Source organism: Canis lupus, chromosome 10 (genome assembly GCF_048164855.1).
Source record: "Canis lupus baileyi chromosome 10, mCanLup2.hap1, whole genome shotgun sequence".
In the NCBI taxonomy this organism is placed as follows: Eukaryota; Metazoa; Chordata; class Mammalia; order Carnivora; family Canidae; genus Canis; species Canis lupus.
In genome coordinates this window covers 43,271,347-43,291,350 of record NC_132847.1, presented here as the reverse complement: position 1 = coordinate 43,291,350, position 20,004 = coordinate 43,271,347, and the positions used below count along the sequence as shown (strand labels likewise).

The window sequence follows — 20,004 nt, the reverse complement described above, 5'->3', positions numbered from 1 at the left end:
CGCACAGTGATTTGCCTCAATAAAGGCATAAAATTGTCTACTCTTTTATGCACTTTATTGTTCTTTGGTTTATTTTGTTTTATTTTATGCCCATCCTATATCCATTCTCCATTATAAGCAGAGTGAGCTTTTTAAAATTAAAATCTAGCTAACGAATATATAGCCAAAAAAAAAGCTTTCAATGTCATCCTATTGCTCTTAAAATCAAGGGAAAGTTTCTTAGCCAGACCTATGTGATTAGGCCTCTATCAGCTTCTTCTGGCTTCTCTTCTGACACTGTCCGGCCGACTCCCTACACTGTGGTTTTATATCAGCTTCTTAAATACAACATTTTCTTCCCAACTCTAGATCTTGAAGATGTTACTCAAGACTCAGCTTAACTAAATTCTACCCATCATTGTCATAATTTAAAAATCATTTCCTAAGGGAAGCTACTCTTCATATTCCATATGTATGATTTGATAGAACTATGCAGAATTCATGTCAATTTTAATTAAATATTCATTTAACATTAGTTTTCCACACTAAACTTTATGTTTCATGAAGCCAAGAACTCCACGTCTATCTTGATTTCTGAGGAATCACCAGTGTCAAGCATATTGTCTGGCACTTAGTAAGCACTTGGTGAGTATAATTTTAATGACTAAAGAAATGAAACACATTTATTTTTGTGCTGATTAGAAATGTAAGCCAATGTTAACATAGAAAATATAGAAATTTTAAAACAATAAATTTACCTCCCCCCAGAAAATCAAACAAAAGTGACCATCACTATTACCATATGGGTATGTACTCTTTTAGTTTTTACTTTACCTTTTCACACATGCACACAATTTTGCATCTTATGGGTATAGCTTAACTTAATATGGTTTGGCTTCAATGGCTAAATTCTACTCTATTTCCTTTTTTTCCTTCCTGAAACCAGGAAGTACCCATACCACGTTTAAGTTATAAATTAGCAGATAATTACTAAAATCTCAATTTGTATAAGGCACTATACTAGAAATTTGTTTCTTTTTTTTTAAATTTTTTTATTTATTTATGATAGTCACAGAGAGAGAGAGAGAGGCAGTGACACAGGCAGAGGGAGAAGCATGCTCCATGCACCGGGAGCCCGACGTGGGATTCGATCCTGGGTCTCCAGGATCGCGCCCTGGGCCAAAGGCAGGTGCCAAACTGCTGCACCACCCAGGGATCCCAAGAAATTTGTTTCAAATTGTGTATATGAAGTGACCCTTGTTCTGAGACATCAAATGGAATATATTGTCTGACATATGATTTGATGCAATAGAATATTCAAATTTGTGATTGACCTAAAAATCAATATAAATTATTATCATCAACCCATGACAAGGCTTCTGTTCCATAAGATCTCATAGTCCAGCTGGCAAGATGGAATGAATACAGGGAAAGATAAATAAATATACAACATATGCTAAGTGCCCAAATTAGTCATTTGAACTACAGAAATTCAGAAGTTTGAGATTTGGCATAGGCTGACATAATCATGGCATGCTTCATTGTGAAGAAAAGAGATTCTATAATATAGTTAGAATAATGAATTAGATTTAGGTGATCTACATGCTTTATAATCCTCCTTTCAACACTTCCTCATTTTGAACAATTATAATTCCTCAAAGAGGTTTTTTTTTTTTGCGTTATTTTTCTTTATATTGGCATTTCCTAAAGTGAGATACCAAGGAGTACTAGCTGCACATGATGTTCCATACACACACACATAGGTTAAGAGGTACAAATATGTTTGGGACCAAACATAGTACAAACTATTTCTGTTTCATGGACAATCACAAAGTTCATTAGCCAACACGAATCTTTAAAATGTCCCAGAGTAAACTGAAGAAACTTGCTTAATTTTATTTAACCTGGTGAATCCCACACTTTTCAACCATTGGTCACATCTTTAAAAGATATCTAATAATATCCATATAAAATTATTTCATGTAAGAGACTGAAACAGCATATATATACATATATATATATTTCATATGTTGATTCTCAGAAATATAATTGGAGACTCTCCCACAGCAAGTATGTACTTTCAGTCTATATTTTATCAGTTCAAAAATCCGATTCTCTTTTTAAAAATAATCCTAATAATTCATGCTATCATACTCCATCTTTTTTCCAACCTCGTTGACTTCAATCATGTTTCTTTTGTAGCCACTCCAAAATTCCAATATAATTTTTCATGACTCAAGACACCCCATCCAGCTTAATAGTTTATCATAGAGAGATTTGCAACTAAAATAGTTTACATTCTTTGAAAATTTTATGTCTAATTTTCCATGCATGCCATCTGAATTCCACCTTTGTTATGTGTCTTTTCCAACATATCTAATTAGAAAATATGCCATTCTTTGTCAGTGTCACAGAACATTCACAGAAAACAAAGGAGAGAAAAATTCAAGTGCAAAATTATTGTCTTACTCTACTTCTCTGGTAACTTGGTATTGTAAACTAGGTAGTTTAAGGTTCGAGACATTAGATTAACACAGTGACACAGAATAAAGAGGAAAAATAAGAGGTCATAAATGGGAAGGGAAAGAAACTTCCTATCTAGAAAGAGATTGAAAAGGTCTTTAAGGAGAATGACAATAGAATAACAGAATAACAGAAACACGCAAATGCACAAACAACTTTAAACAGTGGCTCCACTCTCCACTTCATGAATGTCATCTCCCTATTCGAAGGCCAGCTCAAATAAAACTTCTCAGAACTTACCACGATGACAGCACCTTCCCACACTCTCTGATCCAGCAAGAATTCTCTCTTCTTCATATGCCTTCTAAAGCATTTTGCGTACTTTGGATCTACTTTTTCGTTAGAGTATGTTTCAGGTTGCATTGCATATGGTGAGATGCTCAGATGCCTGACCCAACTAGCCCATGGTCTGGTCAGCCTCTTCCTCCTTTGTCCCAGGACAGTGTTGAAGAATGCAAAGCATGTGGGATTTGGAAGAGAACTAAAGTTAATTTACAGCTCTGTGACTTACTAAATGCAAGGACTTCTCTCAATAACCTCTACTATCTAGTGGAGGACTAGGGGGAAAATTAAATGAGGTAGCTTGTATACGTTCCTGATATATTGTAAATATTCTGGAAATGGTAGTCACTCTTAGCTTTTCTTATAGTAAATGTACTATCAGTTTTATCAAGGACGAAGAAAAAAGAGAGAAGGAAGAAAAATATCGTACCAACTCCAATCATTCAATGCTCAGTGCAGGTTTCCATTCTTTGATAAGGTTGAGCTGGATTAGGGGGCAGTGAGGGTGGTGGAGTTTACAGGATACTAGGTGGAAAGAGGGACCTATATAGATGCCTCACCCTGCATCATACATCTAAGACCTTTTCTGGGATAAGTGGGAGAGAGGGAAGTACTGAAAATTAGGAGTCGATATCCAATGTTTGTTGGTGGTAAAAGAAATTAGAAGAGTAACACAGAAGCCTGGCTGTGCAGACTGGCTTCCAGATTCTGAATATATGAATTAATTCCAAGGTGGTGGGGGTGTGGTAAAGCTATAAATATGTCTATCCAGATGGGCTTGGAAACCAAGGTCTTTTTGAGGCTATATCTGGGAGCAGTCTGGTAGATACAGTTGCAACATGAATCTGGGGGAATCAGACATGGGAGAAACAAGATAAAAGCTGAAAGCTGAGGAATCTTTGCCAGGATCAGGCACTGTAAAATCCAAGAATTCCTGGGATGGAACCAGAGTGTAGAAAAGAATTCCATTTTTTTAATCCAGTTTAGAGAATAAAATCCTTCAAATGCTTTTTGGTCACCTATGAGTCCTCAGGGAGTGCAAGAGACCTGGTCTCCCAGCATATAGATTGGTAGCCCATTTGAGTGCCAATGAACTTTCTATGTTTATCATGATATCAAGCTAGAATCAAACAGGGTGCCATAAATACTCTCAAACTTTCCCAAGTAAGTCTAGGATTACACCAATAAACATTCACATATAGTTGTACCAGATACGGAGCGTATCTGTGCACTAAGCCTATCTGTGGCCCTAACAAGTGTTGAGGGATTTGGCACAGCCTCAGGACAAGTTCTTGAGGCTTCTCCCAAGAGGAGTTGAGTAATGATTTCAAACACCACAGTGGGAAGAACTATTTAGAGCAGAAATGAGGCGAACAGTGGAAGTGGAAGTAGGAATGAAATGGTTGAAAAGAGAAAAGATGAAGAAAAGCAGTGAAGCAAGAAGAAATTGTAATTATCATAAATTTTCAGTGTCAATTGGCATGAAAATATTTTAATATCTTTGAAGCGGAATACTAAGTTTGAGGTCATGTAAGGAAATTAACCAGCTCCCCAAACCCAAACTGAAAATGATCAACTGTTCATTCGCCCCGTGGCTGAAGGGCAATGAGAATGCCAAGGCATGATTAACCCACAGGAATGGGGAGAAAGAAGACACTTGCCCATTTTAATTTGAGCTGTGGCTTAGCCATTGCATGGGGGCCTTTGCATCACTGTTCCTTTTTACAGGAACTTCTAGAGAACAGCTCTCTGCAGCTGTGTTGATGCTTTTTTTTTCTAAAAAGAAATGTCAGAAGACTGTCTCTTTAGTGCTATTTTAATTAGGCTCTGCTTGAAAGTATTGTGCGTGTGTGAATCTTGTGATCAGGATCTTAATTAGGATCATATTTAGATTCAGACTCAAACTGGACTGGATAATCATCTCTATTACCTTGTATTAGATATGAGGAATCAAGTATGTGTCACTTGTACTGGGAATATTGTACAAACACGGGATCTTTATTAGTGTTTTGTTCTTTCTAGTTCTTCCTGGTTTCTCTCCTCTTTCTGAAACCTGATATTATGTATGTTCAGGAAGCAGCAAGAGTATATGCACCAGCAATTTGGGGTGGGAGAGAAGAGGGGGACAGAGGGTGAAAGCAGGGAATAGAGACCACATTTTCAAAACATATTTCTAGTGCAACTATTCTCTGATGAGAGTCGTGTGTTTCTTTCGGGTAGCAGTTGCCACCAATGAGATGCATTGTTTCCCCAAGTCCTATTTGGCCCAGAATTCAATTGAAATAAGGGTCATAGCTTTTCTTGAAATATCGAAGTATTTTACATAAGGATATTTGATATGGCTAGAAAAGAAATAATTGCTCTGCCTTGAGAAGATGTAAAGGATTATGCTGCCTATGATAATCTACTCTCTCTAGCTTAAAAATCACATATAACTTGTAAGTGGCCACTAGCTCTGAGGGGTTTTTTGTGTATTAATATATTGTTTTCCTTTTAAAGCAAATGAAAAATGAGTTTCTAGGGGTTTATTCTCTTGCCATAGAGGACTGATACAAAAGAGAAGGCAGGTAATGCCCCTCTGTGGCAAAAGTATGGCATAGCAAGCCTCCTTTCACGGTGTGAAGAAGCAAAGCCACTTCAGATTCACCCAGTCTCTTCATTTATAAATTTCTGGTTTTGAAACTAAACAGCCAAAAGGTACAATCTTCACTAAGCTCAGGAACATAAATGATTAATTAGAGTGTAATATGTTTAAAAAAATCCTACTACTACAGGGATGCCTGGGTGGCTCAGCAGTTGAGCATCTGCCTTTGACTCAGGGCGTGATCCTGGAGTCCCGGGATTGAGTCCCACATTGGGCTCCCTGCATGGAGCCTGCTTCTCCCTCTGCCTTGTCTCCGCCTCTCTCTCTCTCTCTCTCCCTCTCTCTCTCTGTCTCTCATGAATAAATAAAATCTTTTTTAAAAAATACTACTACTACAGAAAGCTTATACATATTCAGAAAATGATAAAGGTAGAGGAACTTTAGAAGCATTCACTTTTAACATAAGGAAGGCGAACTCATTACTTACAGAAATCAATGTTCTTGACCATGAAAAAAAACGTTTAAAGGGTCACTGAGGATGTATACAGTGAGAAACACTAAATATATTATTCCTTCTTCGTTCAATTCTTAGAAACTTAAATACTAAATAAGCGATTAAAAAGAAATAATAGAGCAAGATAGTATGTCCTTGGAAACTTTTATGATGTAGTCTCATAAAATCAGCTTTATTAGTGAATGTACAAGAGGCAATTCCAGATAGCCCATTGATTAGGATGGGAACATTAGTTGTTTAATCATTCCATTTGTTCATTTTGTCCGTCTATTTTTTTTCAAGATTTTATTTATTTATTTTAGAGAGAGAGAGCATGAGCAGGAGGAGAACAGGAAGGGGTGGGGGAAAGACTCTCAAGCAGACTTGGTGCTAAGCTCACAGCCCCACGTGAAGCCCAATCTCGTGACCCTGAGATTAAGACCTGAGCCCATATCCTGAGTTCAATGCTTAACCAGCTGAGCCACCCAGGCGACCTCATTTTGTCCTTTTAAATTGTATTCTTTGAAGAAGGAAGGAAGAGAGGAAAGAGGGAAGAATGGAAAGAGGGTGGAAGGAAGAAAAGGAAGAGGAAAAGGGGAACTAAAAGAGAAAAATTGGATAGTGTCATGAAAATCCCAAATTCTGGGCTTTCTGTGCATTTCTAAACATAAAATAGGGCCTTCACAAAAGCTGCTATTTATTCAATCCACACCATACCTAGTTTCAATAAAAACCAAAACCTTTAGATATGCATATACAAAACCATTATTTTCTCTGGCATCTAATCTTTTCATACATAAAAATAAGTGTCTAGGGATCCCTGGGTGGCGCAGCGGTTTAGCGCCTGCCTTTGGCCCAGGGCGCGATCCTGGAGACCCGGGATCGAATCCCACATCGGGCTTCCGGTGCATGGAGCCTGCTTCTCCCTCTGCCTGTGTCTCTGCCTCTCTCTTTCTCTCTCTGTGACTATCATAAATAAATAAACATTAAAAAAAAGATTAAAAAAAAATAAGTGTCTATATTGAAATACTCTATTTACTCGACTATTTCCCTTATTAAACTGCAAACTCCTTAACTCAAGATTCATGTCTTATTTTTCCTTACTATCTCAACACCCAGAACGATGTCTGGGTGTTGCAAAATCATTTCTCAGTATAAAAGCTTTTATAGAATACCAACTGATCACATTTAGAAGAACTTGCATAGTTTTACTTCCACACCATCACCCACATCAGTTTCCAGAAGAGATTTGTTCACTCTGAGTTCAGATGTCCCAAAGAAGTAGAAATCTGAAGTCAATAAATTAAACTAAGCTTTAAAGTGTACTGGTGGGGCTAATTTAGTAGAATTTTCTAATATTAACACCTATGTTTCTGCAAACATGAGTCCTGCTTCTCCAATGTAGGAGAGAGTACTAAAAATTCCAGTCCCCTTCCTCCCCCCGACCCAGCCACATAACCTTCCTTAATCTTGGCTCCAACCATGATCCTGACCTTCCGTGGGGATAACTTTTCACTACGACAGGAGCATGGGGTGGGTAATATCAGAGACAACTGGATTTTGGACACTGGATGCAAGTTGAATTCCTGCTTCAGAATTGGCATCATTGCTGGCATCACTAGTTGTTGCAGAAAAGTACACTGAAATCCTGAAGATACACAGCTTGATGGTACCAACAGAACTAGCAAAATTCTCCTTATCAAGCCCAGTAGAATATGGGACATTGTCCTTAAAAGTTTGGCCTCAAGTCCATTCCTCTAAAATTCTCAGGAATTCTGAAAATCTCTGCTATCTTTTAACACATCATCCTCAAAGTATGGTCCAAAATCAGTACCAGCAGCATCCCCTGAGAACTTATTAGGGATTTAAACTATTAAGCCCCACTCTAGACCTACTGAATCAACATCTTTGTTTAAACAACCTTTCCAGGTAATTGTGAATGCATCCTCAAGCTCCAAACCATTAATGAATCTCTTTTCTGCTATTTGCAATTAAGAGCCCTGATTGGCATATCTACCGATCACCACTTGCCTTTGTTAGGAGACTGCATTTTCCTGGGTTATCCAATTAAAGGTCCATGGTGTTTGAACAGCTTGGCAGAGTTACAGAAAAACTAGAAAAAATCAGAGTATCTCTTACCTAGAAATAAATAATTTCTTTTCAATATCTTTTATTCTAAATTGAATCTGTGAAGTGAAACGTTTATAGAAGGCAACATTATTGTGGTTTGGTTTTGTTTGCTTATTTGATTTAACTATCCAGAGTTTTTAATGAAAGGGTTCTTTCAAATTTCATTATTACTTGCTTTCTAAAGCACTCAACTTTGCCTAGAATCTGAGAAGAATTGCTTCATTCAGTCACATTCTTCTATTGTGGAATTTAAAATTAAAATTTTGAAAAGTAGGGGAGGCTGGTGTCTCATTCAGCTAAGCATGTAAGTCTTGATTTCAGGTCTTAATCTCTGGGTCATGAGATCAAGCCCCGCTTCAGACTCTGTGCTCAGTAAGGAGTCTACTTGAGAGTCTCCTTCTAACCCTCCCCTCACTTTTTCTCTCTCCCCATCCCCCATAATAAATAAAATCTTTAAAAAGAATAAAAATAAAATTTTGAAAAGTAAGAAGGTAAGATAATTTTGATAATATCCTAAATTTTAAAATTTAAATGTTTTTTTAGCTAAAATGGGAAAGAGGCAATTATGAACTTGCATCCAAGGTGAAAAGTAAAGGAAGCGCCATTTTGCCTTAAAACATCATCCCACATGGCTGTTACTGTGTCTTAAATTATAAGCCATGAAATGTCAGGCTGGGAGAGATTTCACAAGTTATCACATTAGGCCATCTTTTAAAATGTATTCACTTTGTATCTCTGTCACTGGCAGTCCAGTCTAATCCAGCACCACCATTGAGAGGAACACAGGGGCCCTGGGTATCTCAGCCTGTTAAATGCTGTATTCAGCTCAGGGACCTTGGATCCAGCCCCATGTTGGGCTCCCTGCTCGGTGAGGAGTCTGCTTCTCGCTCTGCTCCTCCCCCTCTCCTTTTGTGAAGTCTCTCCCTCTCTAAAATAAACAAATAATAATTAAAAAGAGAAGAAAAATTATCTCATGGAGATTGCACCCTTTTTGGACAGTTATTATAGCTAAAATATTCTTCCTTATACTGAATTACTGTCCATCAATCTGAAATTTCTCATCGATCTGAATTCTCTCGTCTGGTCTGACCAAAAATTTCTAAATAACAATTTAAATATTTTTAGATAGTGTCTTTGGCACATCCTTTTCTTTTTCTTTTTTAAAGATTTATTTATTCATTTTAGAGAGAGGGAAAGAGAATCCCAAGACTGCACTCAGTGCTGAGCCCACTTGAGGCTCAATCTCATGACCCTGAGATCACGACCTGAGTCAAAACCAAGAGTCAGATGCTTAAATGACTGTGCCACCCAGGTGCCCCTGGTACATCCTATTCTTGTCTCTAGGCCATATAGTATCTATTGCCTGAAGTTCAGGATGGAACTCTCCACATGCAACAGAGTTCAAAGTCTTTATATTCAGTTTCCTTTGAAAGTGTTTCAGTTTGTCTACTTTGAGAGGTACATTATCCCTGGAAAATCTGAGCAGTCTTAAGAAAAATGGGTCTGTGCCCATCTTCATTCTACATTCTGTTTATTTAACTGATGCATCCCCTAAACTCACAGTAGCTTTGGGGACATCCGCATCACATTGTTTACTTCTAGAAATATGACTGTCATCTAATACCTCTAAGCATTTTTACACATTCTGCTCAGAAGCTACAATTTCATCATCCCCAGAAAGTGTAGCTGTATTTCTGTTTTTTGACCCAAGTACAGGACCTCTTATTTGTCCCTGTTAAATTTCATTATGTTTTTTCACTTCAGAATGTTTCACCCTGTCAGGATCTTTTGGGATCCTAATTCTGCCATCCAACACATTCTTTATCCCTCCCAGCTTTGTCATCTGCAAATTCGATGAGACTTTCCTCTATAGCTTCACCAAAATCACAAATTCTGAAAGGAGGGAATATGACGAGACTATTGAACACAACCCTGACACTGTCAATAGGAATTTCTCTCCAGATGGGTATTTATCTAGAAATCAGGTCTTTTTGCTAATATTCTGTCAATTGTTCACTTAATTATAAGACATTTGACTCATACTTACACTTCTTATCCATGAGAATACATGATATACTTTGCTAAGTTCAAATGTTCCATGTCAAATGCTTTATTACCAATCTAATAATTCTATCAAAGAAGAAGCTGAAGTAAATCTTAGCAACCACATGGTGATCCCTAGTGACTATCACTTTCTATCATTTGCTAGGATTCTAGGATTAAAGAATCCCTGTTAGTAAAATTATTGAGTCTCATGACAAAAGTACATGAGCTGAAAGGAGATAAGACAGTAATCATAAATCGTCTTTGAAGATTAATCTTTTTAAAAACAGTAAAACCTATTCCTTAAGTAAGTAAATATACATGTATGTACTTAAGCAGAAAACATACATATATATGCATAACTTATTTTATAAAAAATGTAACTTTTTAGATTAAAATTAGGGCTGGGGTACTAAGAATCACTGGTTTGAAGCTCCAAATCCCTGCAGCTTTTCATTAGACTTCCCTGAAGAATCCCTAGGAAGTATCAGAACACAGTTTAAAAAGCACTGTTTTAAGCCATTTTTAGCCATTTGCCAATACGAATTGGTTTTTAAGCCAGCTTTCCAAAAAGCAGATAACTGTGCACAGTGTCTTAAAACAAAAGTACATTTTGGTGAGACAGAGAAAAGGGAATATAGGATAGGGATCTAAAAACAGGGATCATGGGGCTCAGTCAGTTAAGCACCCAACTCTTAATTTCAGCTCAGCTCAAGTCATGATGATTTCAGCACCATGAAACTGAGCCTGGGTGGGGCTCTGTGCTGGGCACAAGACTGCTTAAGATTCTCTCTGTCCCTCACCCTCTGCCCCACCTCTCTGTCTCTTTCTCTCTCTCTCTCATTGTCTCTCTATCTCAAAAAAAAAAAAAAGGAAAAACGGAATCATGTCCAAACCCTCCAATTCTTTAAAGGATGGATAAGGTAAGATTCCTCTGAATTCTCTCACCAATCAAATAGACAGCAGGTCAGCATAACCATTCACATTTTCAGCCACAGACTTGCTTCATAAATGAAGAAAGAGCCCTTATACAATTACAAGGCAAACATTAATCAAATTTCCACATTCATCCTAAAACAGGAGCTTTTATGTCTTTTATTCCATCGACATTTATTGAGCATCTACTTATGTCAGGTACCCATTTAGGTACTTTTGAAGACCGTAGCTTCATTCAGCATCACAAAGACAGTGAGACACACATGAAGAAACTGAGACTCAAAGCAGTTAAGTCTCTTGCCCAAGTTCGCAAACTAGTAAGAAGTGCAATTGGAACTTAAACCCAAGACGATCTGGCCCCAACTCTCAAGAAGCTCCCTGTGTAATCAAAGAGATAGTTGTGTAAATAAATGATTACACAGATACTGTATCTATAGATTCATATTGACAGCTCTCCTAATTTAATCAGGGCTTTCTTCATCATGCTGGAAAGAAACACAGGAAACGAAAGGCAAAGTAGGCAACAACCAGGAAATCTGGTCCCACACTTAAGAGAGGCAGGTGTTGGTTGCCATCCTATAGAGAAAACAGAGTGTACATTTCCTTCACGTTCTATGCATTTGAAGTACTGTCACCTAATAGGCAGCTGTACTGAAGTATGCTCACGACATCTGCTTTTAAAATGGCTTGCAGGAGAAATACTTTCGAGATTCCACTCTTAAACATCTCCAAGGCTTCTGCTAATTCTGTGGTTCCTGAAAATGCTAAAAAGACATTAAATCATGTTTATGTCAACGGCAGCTCTTAAGGCCTTGGTTAATTTTTTTTCATGGCAGCAAAGGGAAAGAAACAGGACCTGCATTTGGCATCAATACATCCCTGGCTTCCTTACTGTGCCAACAAGCCTGAGTTGAAGCATTTGTAGCGGCTTTCAGCTGCTGCAGACCACCTCTCTGCAGCTCAGCAGATGGTTAGAGCAGTAGCGAAAGCAACAGAGGCCATTTTAGGCTCCAGGAAATGTAGCAGGTGTTTCAGTTTCCAAAAGAAAATTATGCCCAACTTTGCCTTTCATCATTTCTTTTTCTCTTGGTGTGTGAGATATTTTCTTCCTCTCCACTGCCTCTGTCTACACCTAACATGGTGGTAGAGTATGTCGATTAACTTGAGAAAAGGTTATAAATGTGCAAAAATAATTAAGGAAAATACTTCTGGGTATCTTATGCAGAATGCTATCTGTTAAGACATTTTCTATTTGGGGCTTATGGTATTTCCTCTTAGGAATACATAATTTCACCTTCTCATGAATCCAAAGTTTGACCTGAGAGGAATCACAGAGGATTTAAGATCAGAAGTATTTTAATAAGTACAGAAAAGTTTGGGATAGCAATTTTAAAGAAATTAGAAATAGAATTACGTTCCTATAACTAGTATTCAGGGCTTTTGAACTGCCACTTCTTCTATATGTGCTATTGTGCTCAACTAAGAGGAACCACTTCAATACCACTCTCTCCTGCTTTTCCTCCTTCATTTCAGGCCACTCCTTCTCAGGCTCCTCATGTTCCCACCCTTTGATAATTTTACTATCTCACAAGATTCTACTGGGGGGCCTCAATGTTTGACATGCTATGAATTCTCCCTGGGGGATTTCATCTAAACCCCTGGCTTCAACAACTATCCATATGCTGATGATGGCTAGCGTAGTCTGTGTTCCAGACCTACATAACTGGCCAACTCTAACCAGTGAATTTCAAGTTTAACCAGCACCTTCTCTTCCCTCTCCCCTCCCCACACCAGATTCTGTCTAAGGGAGGAGCACTACCTTTCGCCCAGTCCTCCAAGCCAGAAATCTGGAAGACTATAGCTTCTGTCCCTTCACCCCAAACTAAATATGTCACCAAAGTTTGTTGCTTCTTCCATAGTACTATCTCTGAAAAAAAGTTTTTTGTACTTTTCATCTCTGTCTGTCCTGGGGGCAGACAGATTTTAGTTGGATTCTCAGTTGTGTCTTACACAAGTCATGTTTTTGAGTAAGTGTCTTCACCCTCCCAGTGTCTCTGTATTTCTCCTCCACAAGTTGAATTAGTGATAGTTCCTATAATTTGGGGTTATTACGAAGCTAAAAGGACATATGTGTAAAATGTTTGGAATGAAGCTTGGCATATCCAGGGTGCATGGTAAGCAGTTGTTATGGCCATTATTGTAATAATCAGTTTACTTTTTTGTGAGGTCCTTGAAGGCCAGTATAGACCTTCACCTCTATACTATAGTGCCAGGTGCTTACTCACCAGATTATTTCTGTGAATGAGTTAAAACAGTTCTTTAAAAATGATTTGTGAAAGTCATCGAGGATATTCAAGACTCTTTCACAAGAAATGTTGTTAGCTTTGTTGGTTTACCCCTAACTGTTTTGATAGTGGATCCTAAAAAGCCTAGGATGTTTTTATAATTTTTCAAAACAGATGCTGCCTCAGTAAAATTGAACTGAAAAAAAAAAAAAAGTCTAGACATCCCCTGAGCCCTCATTAATTATTTTATTCTGTTCTTGCCCAGCAGCTTAGCCCAAATTCCTTGAGTTAATGTATTATGTGTTGTTTTATCACTTTGCTTATAATTTATTTTTTTCAACATCTATCATGTACTCTGTTCACTAAATATCTCATTGTGGAAAATAGCCTTCCCTTCTAATCACCATCTTTATGATATTGCATAGATTGAATATTGGGGATGTAGAAAAGAGAGGTATTTGAGGATGAAAAACTTATTCTGTAAAGGAAGGTGATCACACTCAGCTCCCCAAATCATAATGTAAGATTACATTAAATATAAAAGCTTCAGTCCCCTACTGATAATATACAGTAGAAAAGAATAAAAGTAATAGTAAGTGCCACACTGCCAAGCATAGAGCAGTAAATGTTAACTGAAATCAAATCTAGAGCCATTGCCACCCTGAATGATTCTGTGAAAAGTCTGTGTTCAAGTATATGACAATAATAGGGTTCGTGCACCTTGCAAGTACACCATTTTTAAAGAGTTTATTTCAATGGCTGAAGCCCACTAACCAAAGACTGGCAACAGAATACAACTAGTCTAATATTAGGCTTCATTGTATGTAATGAAGGTGTTATTGCTGAATTGTTGGTATGTATCACATTAGCTGAAAAGGAAACAGCCCAATCTAGCATTAAGATGTTAGATTGGATTAATCACTGACGTAAAGAGCATCATAACCAAATATCCTGTTAAAAAACAATCTATTAACTAAAATATTTATTTATTGAACAAATTCATAGGTTCTATTATATTCCATTCTAGTATAATTAAATCTAAGCTATGTAAATGAGGGACATCGGGGTGGCTAAATCGGTTAAGCATCTGCCTTCAGCTCAGATCATGATTGTAGGGTTCTGGTACCAAACCCCACATCAGGCTCCCTGATCCATGGGAAACCTGCTTCTCCCTCTGACTCTTCCACTCCCCCTGCTTGTGCTCTTTCTGTCAAATAAATAAATAAAATATTTAAAAAATACACTATGTAAATTAATTAGGATAGCTTAAAAAACATACATTTTAGATTTATTAAAAGAAATATTTGACAATATTTTAATATGTATCTTAATATAAATTTCTTCTCTACACCTAAGTTAGATGATCCTAATTTTCATAATCATCAGTATCTTCATTTATCCACTACATATGTGGAAGTTCACCATCAAGAAAATAACTTATGGCACCATAATTAGAATGATAATAGTGGCCCAATGGATAACATTCAAGAGAGTTGATCAAGCATATTTCATGATTGCTATAGTTCTTCATATTTTAATGCTTCTATTGCCTTTCCCTGAAATACTTCAACTGGAAAACTCATAGTCCACACACTACTACAATACTCAATTCAACTCTAACTTCCTTTGAAACTTCTCCAACTGGTGAAAGATGAGTTAATAGCTTTTTTTCCCTTTTCTCTTTATTTTCTCTTTAGCTGAGTTAGTGACCACTGAAATACTGTGTTTCTATTTCAACTGCAGTACTTATCACATCATGTTATAATCTACTGATCTGTGTCTCAGTTAAACTGGCATACTTTGCCTAATACAATACAGAATGCCAATCACACAATGGGCATGTGATTAATATTTATGAATGAATAAAGAAATGAAAGAATCAATCAATTATTGGGCTTTTGAAAATACCAGATTTTAATTTTTTAGAGTAGTTTTAGGTTCATAGAAAAGTTGAGTGGAAAGTACAGAGAATTCTTTTATACGTACTTCCTATCTTCACACACCTCCCCCATTATCAACATCCTACACCAGTTATATATCAGTGGAATTCAATGAACCTACAGAGTAGAAATGAATCAGTGGCAATCAATGAACCTAATTCCATAACACAGTATTATCACCCAAAGAGTTCATAATTTGAATTAGGTTTATTGTTGGTTTTGTATATTCATGGATTTGGACAAATGTATAATGAATGTATAATGACAAGTTTGCACCATTGCAGCATCATACAGAATAGTTTCACTGCCCCCCAAATCCTCTGTATTCCACCAATTCATCCCTCCTTATCTCTCCCACCCCTTCCAAGATCACTGATATTTTTCCATCCTTTTCCAAAATGTCATATAGTTTGAATCATACAGCGTGTAGCCGTGTGATATTGGCTTCTTTTTTAATATTTATTTATTTATTTTATGTATTTATTCAGGAGAGACACAGAGAAAGCAGAGATACAGGCAGAGGGGAGCCTGATGCCAGACTCAATCCCAGAACTCTGGTACCACACCCTGAGCCAAAGGCAGACACTCAACCACTGAGCCACCCAGGCATCCCTGGCTTCTTTTACTTAGTAATATGCATTTAAAGTTTCTCCATGTATTCTCATGGCTTGATAGCTCATTTCTTTTTAGCACTAAATAATAATCCATTGCCTGACGTACCACAGTTTGTTTGTCTACTGAAGAGTATCTTAGTTACTTCCAAGTTCTGGAAATTATAAATAAATCTCTATAAATCTTCATGTACAGTTTTGTGTGTGTGTGGACATAATTTTCAATTCACTTGGGTAAATACCAAGGAGTGCCATTGCCGGATCATGCAGTAAGAGTATGTTTAGTTTTATAAGAAAACACTAAACTGTCTTCCACAGTGATCATTTTGCATTCTTACCAGCAATGAATAAGAGTTCTTTTGCTTCACATCTTGCCAGCACCCAGCGTTGTCAGGGTTTTGGATTTTGGCCTTTCCCATAGGTGGGTAGTGGCATCTCACCATTGTTTTACATTGCAATTCCCTAATGACATATGAGGTAGAGCATCTTTTCATACACTTACTTTCCATCTGTATATCTCCTTTGGTGAGGTGTCTATTTACGTCTTTTGCTCATTTTTTAATTGGGGTTTTCATTTTATTATTGTTGGGTTTTATTGTTGTTCCTTCTACATTTTGGACAACAGTTCTTTATCAGATATATCTTTTACACATATTTTCAGTCTGTGGCTTGTCTTCTCATTCTCTTAAATCACTAGGTTTTTATTAAATTCTATAGGACTTCTGTTGCATACTTCATGAAATATAGTCTCACAACTAAGGACTTTGAGGCTGTGCTATTCTAATGTTTCATGCTAGGATCTACTATCAAATCACTATTCCATAACCAAAGAGTTTTCAAAAAGATGCACCTGCAAGTTAATTAAAATACATTGTCCAGTGCCAAATGCCTAGAGCATCTGATATGGTTGGTCTGGAATGCTATCAGAAGTCTTCATTTTTAAAATCACTACAGGTGTTACCCATTCAAGTGGCTTTCAAAGAACACTTCCAACAGGATACATCTCTGCTAAACCAGGAGGTGACAAGGAGAATTCGGTTCCGACAGGAAAAATATGCAAAGCTGCAGGTGAGTCAGGAATACCTTACAGCTCTCTTATTTATAGTAACTTATTTAACTATTCTTTTCATCTTTCACAAATTCACAGTTTTCTATAGTCTGAGACTGTAGTTGATTATATGCTTCTTAAGACTCATAACAACAGATTATAGGCTTACCATGGCAACTGATAACCTGAATGAGGATTATTAATTAAGTCTATCTTTCTCTTTGGTTCTCTGACCTCAGATCAGACTCATACATACTTACTGAGCCTCTACCATGTATCTGGCACTGTGCAAGATGTTGAGGACTCAATGACAAAAACAGGGTCCATATCTCATGGTGTATACAACCTACAAATTATTTTCTGATCTTCATTCACCATCTATCTGTCCCACTTCAGGCTGACTTGTTCATTTTTAAATTCGAAATTTCTCCAGAGTAGAAAGCCCAGCTTATACACTATGTTTCATAGTGCCTTCACTTATTTGACTCTTTTGAAGAATCAGCAACATGGGTAAGTTTAAAAAATAAAAAATAATATAACAAGTATCCATGATTCCACCATCTAGAATTAATTACCAGTACTTTGTTACCTTTCATCCAGGATTTCACTATGAAAAGACAGACAATATTACAACTAAAATTTGAGTCTTTTTTGAAAATCCCTCTCCAGTCCCATTGCCCTTACAATACCCTACCTTCTAATCTTACCCAATCACTACCAAAATTTGGTACATAACCTTCCAATCAATTTGTGTATTCTTTTAATATAATCCATAAAAATTATATATATAATACATGCACATATTATAAGTCTATATATTTAAAATGTACACAAATGCCATCATATTGTAGATATAATTGATATATTTTTGTATTTATTTATCTCACTTTATTCTACAAAGGAGCTTAGATTATACCAAAAGGTATATACTGAATTTTAAATTTTATAATGAATTGTTTTTTAAAAATCTGTGATCTCATTATTTTCTAATGTGTCAACCCTACTGGCATTGGATATACAAAATCTCAGCTAAAAATATATGTTATTGTAGTGATTTTTCACTAGAAAAATCTAGATTGTGATTGTCTAGATTTTTTCAAAAGGATTCAAAATTATTTGTCTCATCAGTATTATAATTAAACTTAAAAATCCACATCTGAAAACCTCACCAAGATCTCATGTAAAATGTTATTTTTTTAAAAAAGTTATGTCCCTAATATAAGCCAGAAATGATAAGTGAAACACTGCAATCCTTTAAAAGATAGATTCTGCATCAGAAAACAAATGTTTGTGGAACAAACGTAATAAAGATAATTATTGGCAGAATTCAATGTAAAAAATACACAAAATTACAATTTGCATCTCTATCAACTTTATGATTTGCAGAGTACTTTCACATGCATTACCTTACTCCATCTAAAATGCTGATCAAAAGACACGAAGAACATAAAAAAGAGTCACAGTTTTTACCTGGTTGCATGCAGTTCAGCATCCACAAGTCTACTGAACTCCCTTCCCATCTGATGTAGCTACATTTTAGCTTGTTATGTAGTTGGAGATGCTATTGCTTCCCCTGATGATTTCTTTCTGCACAAGTTAATCAAGCACAACATATGGGATGTAATCAAAATACATCTTTATTTTTGACTCCCACTGCCCCTTTAAAATTTATTCAGTAGTAAAAGATTTTTTCCCTGACCCTAGATTAAAAATCTGTAGAACCCATGACTTTCAACAGTTGTACAACCACTTTAAATTCAAAGCACAATCTAGATTCAAAAATTAGAACATTCTATCCCATACAATAATCAATACACTGAACTTAATTTAAAATGGGACTGTCTCCCCTCCTGCAGCCCTGGCTGATATCAAGCCTTCGAGGAGAAGGAATACTAGGTTTCCTTTCTATTTCTCTAATCCTCCTCCCCGAGCATGTTAACCTTGACTTCAGGCCTCTGCATGATGGAGCACAAAGAGAAAGAGAGAAGATGATAAGAAAAGACTTGCTAGACATTTAGAATGGATAAAGAAAATGTGACACACACACACTGGAATATTACTCAGCCATCAAAAAGAATGAAATCTTGCCATTTGCAACAATGTGGATAGAACTAGAGAATATAATGCTAAGTGAAATAAGTCAATCAGAGAAAGAAAAGACTGTAAGATTTCACTCATATGTGGAATTTAAGAAAGAAAACAGATAAACACAGTGATTTTTTAAAAAGATTTTATTCATTTATTCATGAGAGACACACACACTCACAGAGGCAGAGACATAGGCAGAGGGAGAAGAAGGCTCCCTGTAGGGAGCCTGATGTGGGACTTGATCCTAGAACCCTGGATCACGCCTTGAGCCAAAGGCAGACGCTCAAGAAAGATGTGCCACCCAGGTGCTCCAAAATAGATTCTTAACTATAGAGAACTAAATGATGGTTACTGGAGGGGAGATGGTTTGGGAGATGGGTTAAAGGGGCATTGGGGATTAAGGCAAGCACTTGTTGTGGGGAGTACTGGGCGTTGTATGTAAGTGATGAATCACTAAATTCTACACCTGAAATTAATATTGCACTGTATGTTAGGTACTTGACATTTACATAAAAACTTGTTTTAAGAAAGAGTATTTGGAGCTCTTAAAAAAGAAAGACAAGATAAGACTTACTAGAACTGGCATTCTCATAACTGACTTTTGTGGCACCCGGATCTGCAGCGTGCTTAAAGCTGACTGCATCATGGGGCACTTTTGTTTACTGGGAAATCCTAGTTAATCTTCACAAGATGTGACAAAATCATTCGTCATCAGGGTTAGTTACAGCAGCTATCTGTGCAAAGCAAAGGAAAGGATGATGCAACAATGCTGTAAAAAAATCCTCCTGTGTCTCATACCTGCTCTTACTATAAGCCTTTCTTTGGCACATCTTTCTTTCTACATGGATATCTGAAGTATTCCCTGCTCAGAAATAAATGACCTTTGTTCTATGCAATTTCCAGAATTTTCACAAATTAAAATAACCTCTGAAAGAATCATTTTTAATCTACCCATTGTCATCCTCAATATCAAAATCCAGCATAGGCTGCCTAAGTTCAAATCTCAGCTTTTCTGCTTACTAATCAAGTGACACTGGGCAAATTCCTAAAATTCCCCCTGCC

At 36.8% G+C, this 20,004-nt stretch overlaps 1 long non-coding RNA gene across 2 annotated transcripts in view; it reads left to right on the top strand.

The window, feature by feature from the left end:
• The window catches only part of LOC140640942 (uncharacterized), a 36,743-nt gene that overhangs the window by 10,006 nt on the left and 6,733 nt on the right, over positions 1-20,004 (top strand). For both annotated transcript variants that reach the window (XR_012037539.1, XR_012037538.1), the window contains exon 2: positions 16,761-16,874. This is a non-coding gene — a long non-coding RNA (uncharacterized lncRNA). The remainder of the gene's footprint in view (positions 1-16,760; positions 16,875-20,004) is intronic.